The sequence below is a fragment of the Echinops telfairi genome, unplaced genomic scaffold (genome assembly GCF_000313985.2).
Source record: "Echinops telfairi isolate 266 unplaced genomic scaffold, ASM31398v2 ScPeMD7_7413;HRSCAF=8451, whole genome shotgun sequence".
NCBI classification, from domain to species: domain Eukaryota; kingdom Metazoa; phylum Chordata; class Mammalia; order Afrosoricida; family Tenrecidae; genus Echinops; species Echinops telfairi.
In genome coordinates this window covers 1,220,513-1,237,249 of record NW_022111313.1, presented here as the reverse complement: position 1 = coordinate 1,237,249, position 16,737 = coordinate 1,220,513, and positions in this window count along the sequence as shown.

Here is a 16,737-nt window from a genome sequence, read left to right as displayed (position 1 = left end):
CTCTCCTCTTCAAGGCCAAGACAGCCACTCGCCTACTTTCCGTCTCTGTGGATGCTTCTATTCTGGATATTTCACCCAAATATCATCACAGAAGATGTGGTTCTTTGTGCCTGGCTTCTATCACGTAGTTAAAAGTCACTCAGGCAGTTGATTGGATCAGAACGCCATTCCTGTACATCCCCAAGTCTTAGGAGCATGCCGTTGGACGGCGCGTCCATGTTTATGTAGCCATTGCCTGTGGATGGACACCTGGGGCTGTTTCTGCTGCTGGTCACTGTGAAAACGCTGCTAGGAACATTGTCTGCCAGGGTCTGTGTGAATACATGTTTTCAGTTCCCTTGGGCACATTCCTGGGGATAGAATGACTATTCCTTGTTGACGAACTGCCAGAGTATTTCCCAAATAGCTGCATCCCGTTATAGGCTTCCAACGGGGCCATAGCTCCTCCAACACTTAAAAAAAAAACAACAGTAAGTAGCATAGTGCTTACAAGCAGGGCCACTACGTGCAAGGTCAGCAGTTTGAAACCACCAGCCACTCTGTGGGAGAAAACCCCAAATGAAAGTCCCTGTCATCAAGTCCTGTGGGTTTCCGAGACTGTAACTACTGGAGAGGAAGTCTGTCTTTCTCCCGTGGAGCAGAGAGACAAGGCTTTCTGCCTCTGTTCTAGCTTTTGACAAGGCGGCTCTACCCTGCCCTGTAGGGTCGCTGTGAGGCAGCATGGACTCGTAGGCTGCGGGTTTGGCTTGGCTTGAGTGGGGGTGAAGTAGTGGCACACTGTGGTGTTGATCCACATTTCCCAAGCGAATGGTGGTGTCTACCATCTTTTCCACGCACTCACCGGTCCTCTCCCTTCTTCTCCAGGGAATGTCTGTCCCAGACATTTTAACAATCATGGTCTTGGCTATGCTTAACATTCAGTGGTGTTTCTGCTGTTGATTCCCCAACTTTGTGGAGGGAAACTGGAGGCCCCGAAACCCCAAATGGGCCTCAAAATGGCACAGCCACCCAAGTAGGAACTGGAGCCAACGTCAGGCCTTTCTGATCCAGAAACGTCACTTGTCCACTTCACAAGGCTGGCAGGCAGTGGGCAGCTGTGGGGTCTCCCTTGCTCCCTTCCCTGCCTGCTGGACCTGCCTTTGGGGCTCCTGTCCCTGAGTGGAGTTCCCAGCCTTGGGCCAAGATCAAAGTGGGTAGCCGGCTGTCAGTGTACAAGTGCTCCTTCTGGGTGGGTTGGCGAGACCCCTGACCTTCCTCTCAGTGGGCTTTGCATCATTTCATTCTCAAGGCTGAGCCAGACAGACCAGGTATTGCTCTGCTCCTTTCCCCAGGTGACACACAGGTACAGAGAGACCGGGGCTGGGGGGGGATTGGGGGTTGGACAACTTGGAACCACAGATCCTCGAAGCCAGAGGGGGTGCCCATTCTCACGGTCTCCCCAAGGCACTGGGCCCAGACTCCACGTTTCAGAAGACAGCTTCCAAATACATTTGACATCAAGTTTTAATGAATTTTATTGCCACTTACTTAAAGCCTCTTGAAAAGCACACCGATCAAAGAGACAAATGATTTCTTGCATAAGCTGTCTGCATAATTGCCTCAATTAACCAGGAGTGTCTGCTTGTGGAGACGCGTGGCCTTAGGCAAGCTTTGGAGCCGGGCCAGCTCGCCCTCTACACTCAAGTGGCAGATGCCTGTGCGGGGCTGGGCGGTGACTGTGGGGTCAGCCTGTGTAAGGTGTCCAGCCAACTGCTAGGTCCAGGCAGGCAGGGCGCCCAGGGTGGGAAACGCAGGGAGGGCCCATGCTTGGGCCTGCACTGCATGGTGTTCCTATATTTGTGACCCTCAACCTGCAATTACCTCCTTCCCCTCCGCCCTTGAGCCTGGGCCCTCATCAGCAAGCTTGCCCGGGCCAGCTCCCCCTGCTCCTTGTTAGCGGAGTGACCTGGCAGTGACCTTGAGTGGGGTGATGAGCTCACCTGTAAATGAGGGATTAGAGTACCGTTTCCTCGGAGGGTCCTGTGGGGATTACACGAACGCCCCTGGGGCTGGTCCGCTCTGTCCAGCAGCGTCGCTATGAGTCAGAATCAACTCCACAAGGCCGGTTGGGAGCCGGACGTTCGACAAGTCCTGGTGGTGCAGTGGGTAAAGTGCTGGCTGCTCCGAGGGAGAACGATGTGGTAGCCCTGTGTCCCCGAAGATGAGAACTTGGAAAACCCCATGGGGCAGCTCTCCCCTGTCCTACAGGGTCGTGGTGAGTCAGGACTGGCTATGGCGATCAGTTAGAGGGCAATGGTTTTTTTCTTTTGGGGGGTAGGTGGGGGTAGGGGTGCTGATAAATTTTGTTTTTGTGGAAGCCAGTTGCTGCTGAGTGGACTGTGACTTGGTGACTTCCTGTGTGCCAGAGGAGAACTGGGCTGAGGGGGGGGGGGGGGCAGGGGAAGCAGATTCAAGGACGAGGATCATTCATGTACAGATGGCCAGACCTTTCTTCCAGAACCTCTGGGTGGACTTGACCCTTAGATCCCTGCCCCCCTCCCCCAGCGTTCCAGTTTGCAGGCGGGTACTTGATGGGCACTATCCTCAAATCAGGAGATACGGGGAGGGCGGATTTGGCATTGAGTGACCACACACCCTCTAATGACAGTGCACACTGTACGGATGTCCATGAACCAAACACATCCTGAACTCAAAACCGAATGAACCCATCGCCATTGAGCCAGTCAGTGGGGACCCACAACATCCCTACAGGACAGAGGGAGATGCCCCATGGGTTTCCGAGGCCGCCATCCGTCCCCACATTTTTCCTTCAGGAGAGGAAAGAGCTTGCTGATTTGCTGAGCTAAGGTATGAGATTTGGAGTGAGGAGGCTACCTAATGGCTCTCCCCAGAGAATCCCCACAGACGTGTTCCGGTGGCCAAGCAAAGCGGCGTCTGGGCCACACCTTCATGTTGCAGGTCAACCCTGGCCGATACCTTTGCCCGGGGAAAATAAACCGCGCATGGACGAAGTGGAAGTGATGGAGCCTCGGCCAGGGGCTTCTGCTCAAACAGATCGTGAGCCAGGGAGGAGGCATGTCACCTCCCCTCACACCCAGCAGCGGTGACCTCCCGTCCCCAGTGAAGGAGAGCCTCTTCAGCAGGGAAATGGCTGTCTGGGGGGTGGGGGTGGGGGAGCTGGGAGGGAGAGTGGAAAATTCCCCCCCACTTTCCTTTCTGCGGGTGAAGAGCAGCTTCCACTGGCTTCCTGTCCCGCCTCCTCCCTCTGTCTGTCTCTGCCCCTCCACTCCCTCGCCCTCAGCATTTCCTTCCCTCTGCCACTGTCCCTCCCACCTGCCACCTCTCCCCCCACCACGCTGACTTCTGAGAGTCCCCCCCTTCTGCGGCCTTACATCCTGCACCCCCAGACCAAGGGTATGGCCGAGACTGGACGCAGCCTGCATGGCCAGCGGGTGCTCAGGAGGGAACATGGGCCTGAGGCCCCCTCACACCCTGGGAGGGGGAGGCCTGGGGCCCTATTTGAGTCCTGGTGTGGGGTCAGCCGTGCAGCCCCTGCTGCCAGCCCACCCCACAGGGAGCTATGTTAATGGCATATGTGGGGATCATTGAGTGCAGTGGATTACATACGTGTTGGGCTGCCAATGTCAAGGCCAGCTTTGTAAGCCCCAGCGGCTCCAGGGGAGAACGGGTAAGGCTTTCTACTCCCGCAGAGACCGAGGGTCTTGGAACCCCACCGGGGCAGTTCCACGCTGAACTGTGGGGGTGCTATGGGTCGGGATCCACTCGGCGGGTGGCGGTGGGTTTTTGGAGTTTCCGGAGGTGAGAGGGTGCCCCACTTGAAGCACGGCATCTGTGTCACCGAGTTATCCCTTGTGGAAACGGATGACTTGTCGTGGGTTTGCTGTGCTTGCCTTCACCACACTCACTCACCTGCCCAGAGCCTGAGCCCACCCCACCCCGAGTTATCCCTTGTGGAAACGGATGACTTGTCGTGGGTTTGCTGTGCTTGCCTTCACCACACTCACTCACCTGCCCGGAGCCTGAGCCCACCCCACCCCGGGCCCCGGTGTGCCCCTGCTCAAGCCCATTGGCGGGTGGATTCAGTTGGCTGGTGGGCCTGGGCGAGACAGGATTCTGATCACAAGCCATGCAGGTACAGCGAGGGAGGGGCACACGCCCAGAGGAAAGTCCGTGGACCCATCGGAAGAGGAGGGATGACTTGAGCAAAGGGCCCTTCCAGGGGCTTTTACAGGTCAATCTCCCCCCACCCCGCCCCTTCCCAGCCGCCCCCACAGGTGGATCAACTTGGCTGGGCCGTGATTCTCAGTGTTATGTAATTATCCTCTGTTTCATGTGTGGAAGCGCAACTGAGGCAGGATACACTCTCCAGGATCCGGTTGCATTTCAAGTCAAAGTCATTTGAGATATAGAAGAGATTAAACAAGCCAGCAGAGATCAGAGGAAACATCTCCATTCCCCGCCTGTATTAGTCTGGGTACTTTAGAGAGAAATCCACAGAGACTCCTGTATAAGAGAGAGTTTTAGATAAAGGTTAACTGTGCATCAAGAAAACATCCCCACCCAGTGCTGCCCAAGCCCACATGTCCAACATTAACCCATGGGTCCAACACCAATCCACAAAGTCCTCCTCCATCTCACAAAGCAGACGCAATGACGCCGACTGCAGGAGGAAAGCCGAGTCACTGAATGTGTAAGCATCTCAGCGCTGGCAGGGGTCTCCACACGGGTGCTCCAGCACCCAGGGCTGCATCGGGGTAGGTCCATGTGGCTTCTCCTTGGGGATGTCTTGCAGGAAGTCAGCCTTGCAAGCTGGAGCAGGGAACTGCTAATACAGCTGCACCTTGGTGCGACCACAAAGCAAGAGACCCGAGAACTCGAAAGGCGAAGCTCACCGAGCCATTTATCCCTCTGCCCTGCAATTAACCCCACATGTGTTTATCGGCCAGGCTGGCACAATACACTAACGAGCTCACCGCCTAAAACAGCCAGGAGTTGAGTGTACTCTTGTGATGGGAACCTCCTAGACTCAGGGAAGGTTGATGCCAAGACACAAGGGTTCCCCAAGCAATGTCAGGCCCACAGATCCTGAAAGGAGCCAAGGACTGTCCTCCTACACCGTGAGTCCACAGAGAGGGACACACTTCCCCAAACCAGTGCCCCTAATGGAGATGTCTAGCTTTCTAAATGGTGAGAGCGTAGACTTATGTTTGCTAAAGTCAGCCACCTGTGGTGTGGGGCATCTGTTACAGCAGCACCTGGGAACTAAGATCCTGCCTCTCCCCTTTTGCCCCCATCCTGTGCTCCTGTCCCAGGGGTCACTTTGCAAACAAGTTCCCTGCACTTGAGCCTTGACTTTGCTGCCAGGATCCCACTTCTCCCTCCCATGCACCCAGAGGTCACACATCCGGGTCTTCTGTGTGTTTGGCACACACTGTCCATTGGTCCTCTCCACCTTGATGCCAGCTCATGGGCTCCAGCATACCCACCAGGGCCAAGCTCAGAGGGCCACCATGTCCCCTGCTAGGTTTACGTCATCTATGAAGCAGGCTGTTCCCATGGGGCCTTGGGAAGCATGATGAGATTCTGAGGAGCCTACCTGTAAGGTCTCAAGGGACTTGCATCAAAGTGGTGCAGGAAAGAGACACCTCTTGTCAGTCACAGGGGGCCAGGGACTGTCCACCGGCTCTGAAATCAGCCACAGTTGCATTGTGTCTTCACTGAGCCCCTGTGGCCTAGTGGGCTCCCTGTTGGGCTGCTATCTGCAAGGTCAGCAGTTCAAAGACACCAGCCGCTATAAGGGAGAAAGATGAGGTTTTCTAACTGCCGTAAAGAATTAGAGTCTCAGAAACCCACAGGGACAGCTCTTTTACACTGTCCTGTTGGGTTCCGTGTTAGAGACAAGAAACAGAGGCCCAAAGGGTAGGGCTTCTTGCTCACATGTAGCTGTCACCCACAAGGCTACTCACCCACTGCCTTTCTGGCTCCACACTCTCCCCTTCCCAGGACTGCTCTGGCTCCAGGAGGGAAGGAAATGTCCAGAGCCAAGGCCAGGCATGTCGCACAGAAGCTCCCTGGAGGGCATGCACACTCATGGACCTTGAAGCCACACCGGACCAACGGAATTCTTGTTCCCACTGAACTGGATGCTAACCAGAAGAGGGGCCTGGCTGGCAGAGGGAGGCCCAGTGTGTACTTACCCGCAGATCCCGCACTGGCATCTGTGCCAGACAGCCTGGCTCCGACTGAGCTGCCATTGTGGCTGGGTGTCTGCAGTCATGGTGGGGTCTGGCCCGGCTCAGAGGTCTGACGCTTCTGGGACTACAGTCTGACTTTCCCACCCAGGTCCCGCAAGGAGAGACATGGGCTGGCTGGTCTCCCCAAAGACGAGCAAACTGACCTTGCTCGGGCTTCTGGGAAATTGTCCTAATTAGGCTTCAGTGCCTCGACGCCTACCAAATCCCCTCAAGGTAAGTCAACTCGGATTTCGACCAGTTAGGGCAGTTCCCGCCAACCAGACTCTGTCAACTCAACTCAACTCAACTCAACTCAACTCAACTCAACTCAACTCAACTCAACTCAACTCAACTCAACTGATGTCACATCCACTCCACTCCTTTGTCTTTGGCTCCGCACCACCCGGCATACCTGCCACTCCACCCTACCTCACTTCATCTCACCTACTCTACCTCACCCACCCCCTCTCCTCCACCCACCTCATCTACTCCACCCCAGTCCTCCTCACCTGATCCCATCCTTCCTCACTTCACCCAGCCACAGCCCCTCATCACCCACTCCTCTCCACAGCACCTCGCCCCACCCCACCCCAGCCCACCCCACGCTGCACTCTTGTCTCCCTTCCCTCCCCGCAGCCCCTCTCTACTTGACCCCGTTCCACTCCTTTCCCTTCGACTTTGCTCTTTAATGTTCTGTCAACATATCCTACCCTTTGATTTGATTGAACCAGCCCCCAAACCCAAATCAAATTCATTGCCATCTGGTTGATGCCAACTCATAGCGACCCTATAGGGCAGGGTCAACCTGCCCTTGTGGGTTTCCCAGACTGCAACTCTTTATGGGAGTAGAAAGCCCCATATTTCTCCTGCAGAGCAGTAGGTGGTTTAGAACCACCCACCAACCTTATAGTTAGCAAGGCAATGCGTAACCACCCTGCCACCCACTGGGGCTCCTGGACCACCCCTACTTGCAAAACATTCTTCATCCCGGCCACCTTTCCTTGCTGCGCATGATGATGGCCTTTGGCCCTTTACTGCATTAAAGCAACAGCAGCCACGAACTGTCACGCCAGGCAGGGAGGGGACTGCCCCTGCCATCCACCACCACTCGCTGTCAGACCCTCACCCTGTGGACTGGCGGGCCTGCCCTGGAGCAGACCTGACTCACTGTGACCCTCCAGGGTCAGAGCAGAACCCAGTCCCGGGGGCTTCCCAATGGCTGGCTTCTTGGCAGGAGAGCACCAGCCCTTTCTTTTGAGGCACTGGGGGCTGGTGTGGTGTGTCGGTTAGGTGCCCGGTGGTGATCTGCGAGCTCAGCAGTTCGAAACCACCAGTGGCTCCAAGGGAGAAAGGCAGAACTCTCGACGCCCGTCAAGAGTGACCGTCTCAGAACCCCACAGGGGTGGTTCTTCCTGTCCTTTAGGGTCTCCATGAGCCGGCATCCACTCGAGGGCAGGGGGTTTGGTTTTTTGTTTTGGGGCTGGGGATGTTGGCAGCACTCTGTGGGCCCAGGTTTTAGGATTCAGCAGATCCCAGTCAGCCTCCTCCACCCCAGCTCACTCAGAATAGCTCAGAGCGGAGGGTGGGGGGTGGGGGGTGGGCGGGGGCATGAGGGTGGGAGGGCGATAATGAGGTTCCTTGGGAGGCAGTGTGCAGCTCAATACAAGGACGTATCAGTACATCAGAGGGGAGCTTCCGGTAGCTGGAAGTGCTGGGGCAGATCAAAGATCAGACCGAGGCTGGCGAGGGCCCACCGGGGAGTGTAGGAGCCCTGGCTGGGGGCCCCTCCGGCTGCCCCATCCCATGTCTGGGCTCTGCTTTCTTTCCAGACCCAGAGACCCCACTGAGACTTGTCACCTTTCTGAGGACGCATCTCAGACGGAGAGGAAAGACGTACCTGAGTCCAAGTCCCTGTTTGCCACTTGCCATCTGTGCACAGAATTATCCCACCCTCTGAGCCTCCGGTCAACCCGCCCTCTTCAATACTAGAAAGCTGACCTCCTTGTGCCCGCCACTCGGTCCGGCTCCTCCCCACCAGCCGACGGGAACACTGCCCTCACAATGGCTAGCCTCCAGCCGCAGTGTCCGTCCGTCTTGCCATGAGCCTTCCTCTTCTCCACGGACCCCTTTACCAAGCACAGCGTCCTTCTCCGGGGCCCGGACCCTCCTGCTCACAGGTCCGGCGGACGTGAGACGATGTCCTTCCGTCTGAGGAGCACTCTGGCTGTACTTCTTCCAGACAGACTTGTTTGGTCTTCGGGCAGCCCACAGCCTATTCGAAGTGCGCCACCAGCCAGCCTTCCTCTCCAGTCGCCTGCTCGCAGGGGTCCAGCTGTCCCATGCAAAGGAGGTGATTGAAAAGACCGTGGCGCTGGTCAGGGTCACCTTAGCCCTCCAAGTGACATCTCGGCTCTTGAGCACTTTGAAGACCTGGTCAGGGCGAGTGGAATCGTCCCCCGTGGCTGCTGTCGCGGAGTGTTCCGCCCAAGAGGGGGTCAGCACGGCTGCGCTCTCTCTGAGGCCTTTGACAGGGGTGGGGGCTGTGAAGCTCTTCTTTGCCTCGTCCCGTCTGGCTTCTGTGGGGTCCTGGCATCTCCTGACCTGTGGCCCTGTCACTCTGCACTTGTGCATCTCCTCTAGGGACAGCTGTCCGTGAATTTAAGACCCATTCGGATCATTCAGGTTGGCATCATCTAGAGACTGCAGAGTCTCTTCCCGAATAAGGGCCTCTTAGAAGGTTCCGGGGAATTGGAGGGGGGTCCTATTGTTTGGGAGGGGCCACCATTCAGCCCACTCCAGGAGGTCTGAGAATTGCATGTGATGGAGGACAGGCTCAGGCACTCGGGGTCCTGGGTTCAAATCCTGGCTTCGTAACTCTGCTGCATGACTTCAGGGAGATAATTTGCCTTCATCTTCTCAGCTGCGCAATCAGGATCATAACAGACTAGGCGTCCAGCAGCTGCTTTGATCTAAGGCAATGGGTGCCTCTCCAGGGTGGCACAGCGGGCTCAGTGCTGGGCTGCTAACCTTGGAGTCGACGGTTCAAACCCTGAGTTCCAGCCTTGTCCCACAGGGTTGCTGGAGTCAGAATCAACTCCCTGGGAGTGGAGGTGAGGAGCTCTGGTGACACAGCGGCTAAGCACTTGACTGCTAACCACAAGGGCAGCGGTTCAGATACACTAGCCGCTTCCAGGAAGACAGAGGAGGCTGTCTGCTCCCATAAGGATGTGCAGTCTCGGAAGCCCTGTGGGGACAGTTCTCGCCTGTCTTATAGCGTGGCTGTGAGTCCAAATGAATCGGACAAGGGCAGTAGGCCAGCAGAGTGCTGGCCAGGTGACACAGCAGTCCTGCAGCAGTGGCCTGCCCGGCTGGTTTTAAGTGGCTGGCCCTCAGCCTCCCACCCCATCTCCTTCCGCTCCTCTCCCTGTGTTTTGCCGCCTGGACCCTTTCCCACACCTTTTCCAGGAGCCCCCTGCATTTCCTGGAGCCCCAGTGTCCCTTTCTGCCGCCAATGGGACCCCAAATTCTCATGGGGAGAGTTTCTTCCTGGGAAAAAGTCTTGTGGCTTCCGCAGCTGCCTCTGGGGCAGAAGGTTGGTGTGCCGTTGCTGCAAAGCCACTTGGTGGGAGGAGAGCTGGGGTGGGGCTGGCAGTGTGGGAGTCATGATCATTCCCAAGTTTCTCTGAGCAGTTTTCTTCTGGATCTTTTTGTGTCGCTGCCTCAGAATAGACACACGGTGGGTTTTCCTGGGCTCAAAATAGTGGCGAGACAGGGGTTGGAGTCGACATCGGAGCTGGAATGATAATAACTCGGTTCCAACTTCGGATTGGATGGGCCTCGCCAGCTCCCAGTGCCGCTGTGGAGGCAGCTGCCTTATAAGGAAGAACTCATTTCCCGGCAACAGGTCGCCTCCGGTGCTTCCAGGGAGCTCTCTGGGTCAGCAGGATGGAGGGGGCCGCCTGTCAGACGAGATGGGGCTCAGCAGCGGGCAGGGCAACCCCCCCGGACTCGCGCCTGTGAATGAGGATCTTCTGGACATTGGGGCAGTGCTGATGCGTTTGGCTGCTAACCACAAGGCTGGGTGTTCAAACCTGCCCACCGGCTCCTTGGGAGCAAGCACACTGGTGCCGAAGTAAATGGATCCTTGTCTGGGCTTAGCAGAGCCTGAAGGAACCCCGTTGGCCCAGTGACTAAGCGCCTGGCTGCGAGTCCAAAGGTTGGGGGTTCAACCCCCACCAGAGAAAGTCCTGGTGACTTGCTCCCATAAAGACGACAGCCTTGACCACCCCTGGGGGCCATCCGACTGTCACGTGTGGTCACTGGGAGTCAACACCAACTGGGCAGCACCAGCCTTCCGGGTCAACGTGGCACAGAGCATCAGAGTCTCAGACCCAGAGACAGGTGGACGGGTCTTGCCCCTTCCTCTCAGACTCGGCGTGGCTTTGGGTCGCCGATGACCTCATGTCCCCATCTGTTGAGTGGGGAAACCACGTCACACCTCTTGGGGCTGGGGGATCAGAGCCATCCAGTGAGCAGGGTCTGGGAACATCGGCTGGAGAGCGCTGAGTGTTGGCTCTTCTGATTGTTGGGGATTCACGCCGATGGGAAGACAGCGCCCTCCACTCAGGGCACCCCACACACGGTGGCACAAAGCCAAGCCTGCTGGACCCTGCGCCATCTGACCAGGTGCGGATCAGAATGCTGGGATCCACAGGGACCCACCGGGCTGATTTTCAGAACTGGATTGCCGGGCGTTTCTTCCTGGTCTACCTTCATCCGGAAGCTCCGCTGGAAACTGTTTAGCTTCATGGCAGCGCCAATCCCAAGCAGCAGATGGGCGTGCTTGAGGTGCACTGGCCGGGATTTGAACCGGGCTCTCGGAGCGGAAGACAGATCTCCTATCATAGCACCACTGCGGTCCCTTGAAGCACTCATTCACTCAGCAGCCCGACTCAGACCCGCCGTGCCCCCAGGGCCCCTGGTCCTTTGCATAAACCCAGACTCACCGCCATCCAGTTGAAGCTGGCTCCGTGCGACCCTCCAGGATGGGGCAGAACTGCCCCGCCTCGTCTTTCTCCCTCCGACAGGCTGGTGGGTTCAAACTGCTGACCTTACATTTTGCTACCAAACTCGTAACTTACTGTGCCATTGGGACTCCTCCCCCCGGCACACAGTAGGCGCATAACTGATGTTTGTGGCACCTTCGGAGTTAGCAGACACGACTTCATCAGTCAAGGTATCGCAAGGGGTCTCCACCTGGGGTCTCCAGTAGGGTTGACCGTGCTGGAGACCCAGATGGCTTGGCACGCCTGTTGGGGGTGTTTGCCGGGCTGCGTCAGGCCAGGGAAAACTATGGTCCCCTGTGCGACACAAAGGTATTTGAGGGGACTTTTAAAAGGCTGCCTTCCCCCCACCGTCTTCCAAGGGTGCTGCTGTATCTTAATCGACTGAGCTTATTATTCAAGGGAGAAGAAGCTCGCGCAGTTCAACTGCATTTACAATTTAGCTCCAGGAAAACTTGGTCTCCGCGGCGTCCAGGGCAAGCCCTCCTTGGGTGCCCGACCGACAGTGCACTTTCACTCCATCAGGGAAACAATCTGTTATTGATCGAACGGACACTGTCCAGTCTGTGGAGCTGACATCCTGGGAGGGAGGGGTCACGGCCAGCTGGGAGGGTCTGAATCCTTTCTTACTGTGGCCGAATGAGACTGCACCGTGGTGGCTGGGAGACAGGATGCATTCTCGAGCACCCTGTGCAGCACACGGGGAAGCTGCTCAGTTAAAGGTACCGTCATGAGGCCGCTCTCTGGGTAGACCCAGGCAAGTGCTCCACACTGGCCCAAGAGTGGGTGGGTCGAACCCCCAGAGGCACTCAGAAAGGTCTGGTGATCTGGTCACAGCCTGAAGAGGAGCTGCAGCCGTGGATCCCTCCATGGGTCAGAACCCACAGGGTGGCACGTAGCCACAGTGATGCCGGGCTATCAGTTGTAGCGAACATGTCTCAGGGATGCCAGAAGCTGGTGCCAGGCAGGGAATGTGCCACTCTGGGTACGCTTTTCCTGCGAACCTAGACACTGCTCTGGAAAGGGGAAGTCTGCGCACTGAAACAATACAATTAGATTCGGGTTTGTTTTTGTTTGTAAATGAACCGGGCAGTGTGACCCCGAAGGATGGCTGGGGACCGGGTGGCTGGGGTACGGCGCCGCACTGCTTGTTCTGGGGGGAGGGTCCCCAGGGAGTATTCACTGGGGCTCCGGCACTTCCCGCAGGTCTGGTCTTCTCCTGAAGAGGAAGGCTTTATATTACAAGGGTTTTTCGTGCCTGAGCCTAAATCTCTCCAAGGAGGGCCAGGGAAAGGGGAGGAAAGCAGCCGGTCTGGGAGGCCCAGTGCCCGGGACCAGGTGGTCTGGGCAGTGCGGCCCTCAGCCCCCCACCCTGGGGCCTCTTCTCCGCCCTGGTGACTTTCCAGTGTTGAGTTTTAGCATCTTCTCCGTGGGGTGGAGGGCTCGACCAGTGGAGTGCGGTGCTAACAGCACAAACTCAGACAGCCCTAGGGGGTGCAGGGGGGTTGGGTTCAGACCACAGCACATGACACCCGTCAAGAGTCAGTCTCTGAAGCTCACAAGCACCCACGACACCACCAGGGTGCAGGCCACTCTCTGCCATCGAGTCCGTTCTGGCTCAGGAGCCACCCGCAGGACAGGGCGGGACCGACCCTGCAGGCCACAGTCCCAAGCATAACCAGGACACCCCCAGGTCTCCGGCAGGGTGCATTTGAAGGCTCAAAAAAGTGAAATAGATGTAAGCTGGGTTTCTGGAGAATGCTTTTGTTGTTAGACCTAATTACAGGGACTTTTCGATGAAACATAATAGATTTCTGCTGAAACTGTGCGAAACAAATGTTGGTGTCACCCCCTCTGCGGGAACCTCCCTGATGTGGATCCTGCCCCAAGCTGGATCTGTTGCCTCGGCGGAATTTGAACCCGTGGGATGTGGAGCCGAACATTATTTTTTCCCCTCTAATGTTTTATATAAGGGACCCTGGTGGTGTAGGGGTTACACATCGGGCTGCGATATGAAAAGTCAGCAGTTAGAAACCGCCAGCTGCTCCCTGGGAGAAAGAAGGGGCTTTCTAGCCCCCTCACCAGATGCAGTCTGCCTGGGGCGGGTCTACTCCCTCCTATCGAAGTTAGGGAGTGAGCGCATGTTTTACTTTGATTCTTGTACTGAGTGATGGTCCCATTGACTCCACAGCTCCTCCTGGAGGAGGGTCTGCTGGTCCTGATAGACCCCAAGTCAGGGGAGGCAGACTGCTTCAGCTTCCTGGGCCCCAATCACGTGCAGGCAGCCTGCTCTGGTGCCTGCCCCGAGCCTCCCCTGGGCCGTGAGGGCTTCTAGCTGGTTCTAGTGGATGGGTGGTACTTGGATTATCTGGCCTGCCTGGAGAGAGTGCTGAGGACTGAAAGACACGCAGTGGGATGGAGGCCCCATGTGTGCACCCCTGAAATCCCAGATCTGCTCCCCGCAGGACAGCCATAGCAACAGGGGATATGAGAACCCTGGGGAGTGGAGGAGGAGGGAGGCAGGGGGGCTGTGGAACCACCTGTGCTGGGGAAGCCGCTGCAGCACCATGGTGGTCCTGTGTCAGGAGAGCCCAGAGTCAGGAGGAGTGGGGTCTACATCAGGGAGGTGCCGGCACGCTCTCAGAGGCTGCTCTGACACGTCACACCAGTGGGATGATCTACCCAAAGAACTCCTACACACCCCTCAGCAGCCCAGCCCGAATGCCCCTTCCTCTGCAAAGTTTCTCCTCTGTCTCTCAGTCAGTGCCCCTGCCTTCTCTTCCCCGGCCTTCTCCAAGGCTCTTAGGTTCCGTTTGCCTATTTCCCAAAGGGAAGTCTCTTTCTCTCATTTTTGCCTTTTTGGACCTCGGGCTGAGTTTTGAGTTCTTCTGTATCCCTGGTGCTTGGTGCCCCATCGTCACGGTTCCCGGTAAAGCCTCCTCCTCGCTTTGTTCCCCAGCACCCCCTCCACAGCCCACCCCAGAACTCGGTGTGCCCTCTCCGTATTTACCTGCCTTTTCCATCATGAAAAAACCCGAGATCACACAGATAATCGATCTGGAACGCCTGTCCTCTCGGCTCCTTCCCTCTATGCGCCCCCTGCTCCCCAACCTTCCTCCCCACCATGCTTGACTTTTAGATCTCAAAGCAGAGCCGTCTTCTGGGGGCCCCAGGGGGTGCGGAGCATTTAGGATTGAGCTCCGGTTCCAGATGTTTTTCCACGTTGCCACACCCGGCTCTTGCTCCTCACATGGGAAGGCAAGGTCTCCTTGTTAAACTGTCCCAACAAGACAGGCCTTCAGGGAAGGTCCCAGAGAGGATCAGGTGGGGGCTTGCATTAGGAAGACTGAGATTTTAAATCCGAGGGGGTCTCCCAGCTATCCAGGAGCAACGAGGGTCCTACGCATGTAATCTCAGAGTAAGATTCCAAGAAGAAGTTCTGTCTGAAGTTATTTTTGTGGACGGCTGGCATCCTGGTGAATATTTAGACTCGCAGTTCAAAATCAGCCTGGTGGGAGGTGGCGGGGGCTGGGGCGGGACGGGGAGGGCTGGCTTTCGTTGACAGTTCTTCTCTCTGTCAGCGTTTCTTGTGGGAAACGCCAGCGCCGGCAGCTGTGTTTGGTTATGTAACATTGCGGGTGCCGAGCTCGGCGAGCGCCCTGCTGACACGGCTGGTAAGACGTCAACTCCGTAAGGACCGGCGTCCACGGAGGGGTCCACTGCGGGTTAATTCATTCCATCCCTTCCCTCCGGGCTCTGGCCTCTTGGCTTTATTTGTGCAAGTACGCGTTGGGCGCTGCCTGAAGATGGAAGCTGTGTGTGTGTGTGTGTGTGTGTCTGCAGACCCAGGCTCCCGATGTGCGTCCGCTGGCTTGCTCTGTGGGTCTGTGAGGATGCCTGACTACGCTGGGTCAGGTGAACCAGAGATCAACTCCAGAGTCTGCCTAAGCCCCCTTTTCACTGGAAGACCCTGGGCGGCCAAGAGTTGGGGGTTAGTGCTCCCTGTGCACCCAGAAGTGCCTCACAAGAAAGGCCCAGCAAGCTCCTTTTTAGAAGACCCACCCTGAAAAGCCCAGGAGCCCCATTCTTGTTCTTGTATGCTAACGATGTGGTCTCCGTGAGGCTGGACATTGACTTGTCTTCCTCACTCTCATTCCATCGCCCTGGTGGTGCAGTGGGTTAAATCAAGGGCTGCTAATGTGAGCTCAAGGTTGTCAGTTCAAACCCACCAGCCACTCCACGGGAGAAAGGCGAGGCAGTCTGCTGTTGTAGAAATTACACTGGAAACTCAGTGGAGCAGTTCTGCCCTGCCCGGTGGAGCTGCGGTTTTTCTGCTCACCAGCAGGGGCGCTGCGCGGCACTGCTAACGAAGGTCTGATCAACAGCCCAGATGCCAAGGGCTGGATTGGGAAGCTTTGGGGGCAGTGGGCTTCTCGTGAGGGTGGTGGGATGACTTGGGACAGGACAGCAAGAATGGGGGCACTACTTGAAGACTGAACTGCACATGTGGAAATGGGGGAACGGGGTATCTTGGCTGTGTATGGTTTCAACAAACAAAGCAAAACAAGCCACAATGAATAAAAACACATATTTACACATCTCTCAGTTTCACTGAAAGTCAGCCTTGGAGAGGTAATCACGGTCTACCCTCTAAAGGTGAACTCTTTTGTTGCTGAGCGAAAGGTTTCGAATCCACCCATCGTCTCATGGAGGAAGAGCGTCCCAAAGCAAGCCAAACTCACCCCCGCTGAGTTAATTTGACACATTCTAATGACTCTTTGAGGCAGAGTAGAACTGCCCTGGGAGCCTTCCCCGCACGAATGCAGGATTGTCTGGTTGTGTTGATGCTGTTGGTAGGCACTGCCAAGGTGACCCCAAATGACCCCATGCACAACCCAACCAACAGCTACCCCTCCCTGTGTCATCCCCTTCAAGGCTGCTGTGTATGAGCCATTGTTGCAGCCCCGGGCCGCCTCATTTCCCTGAGGGCCGCCTCTTTCCCCTGACCCTGGTCTTCACCAAGTCTGATAAAGGGACTGGTGCCTCCCCACGCAGCTCACCGGGCCAACACAAGCAAGACAGGCTCGCCGTCCTCACGTCTACGGAACATTCTGGCTGTACGTCTACCTTTCTAGATGAATCTGTCATTCTTCTGGCTGTCCCTGGCACTGCCAACATTCTTCACAACTCCACCGTCCAAACGTATCAACTTTTCCTCCATCATTCTTCTTATTTGTTGCTCAACTCTCCCATGCATACGAGGTGACTAAGAGTACCGTGGCTTGGGTACTTTCAGTTCCCGAAGTGACCTCTCTGCTCTTGAGCACATCAGAGCAGTGGTTCTCAACCTGGGGGTCGCGATCCCTTTGGGGGTTGAACGACCCTTTCACAGGGGTCGCCCGATCCATCACAGTAGCAAA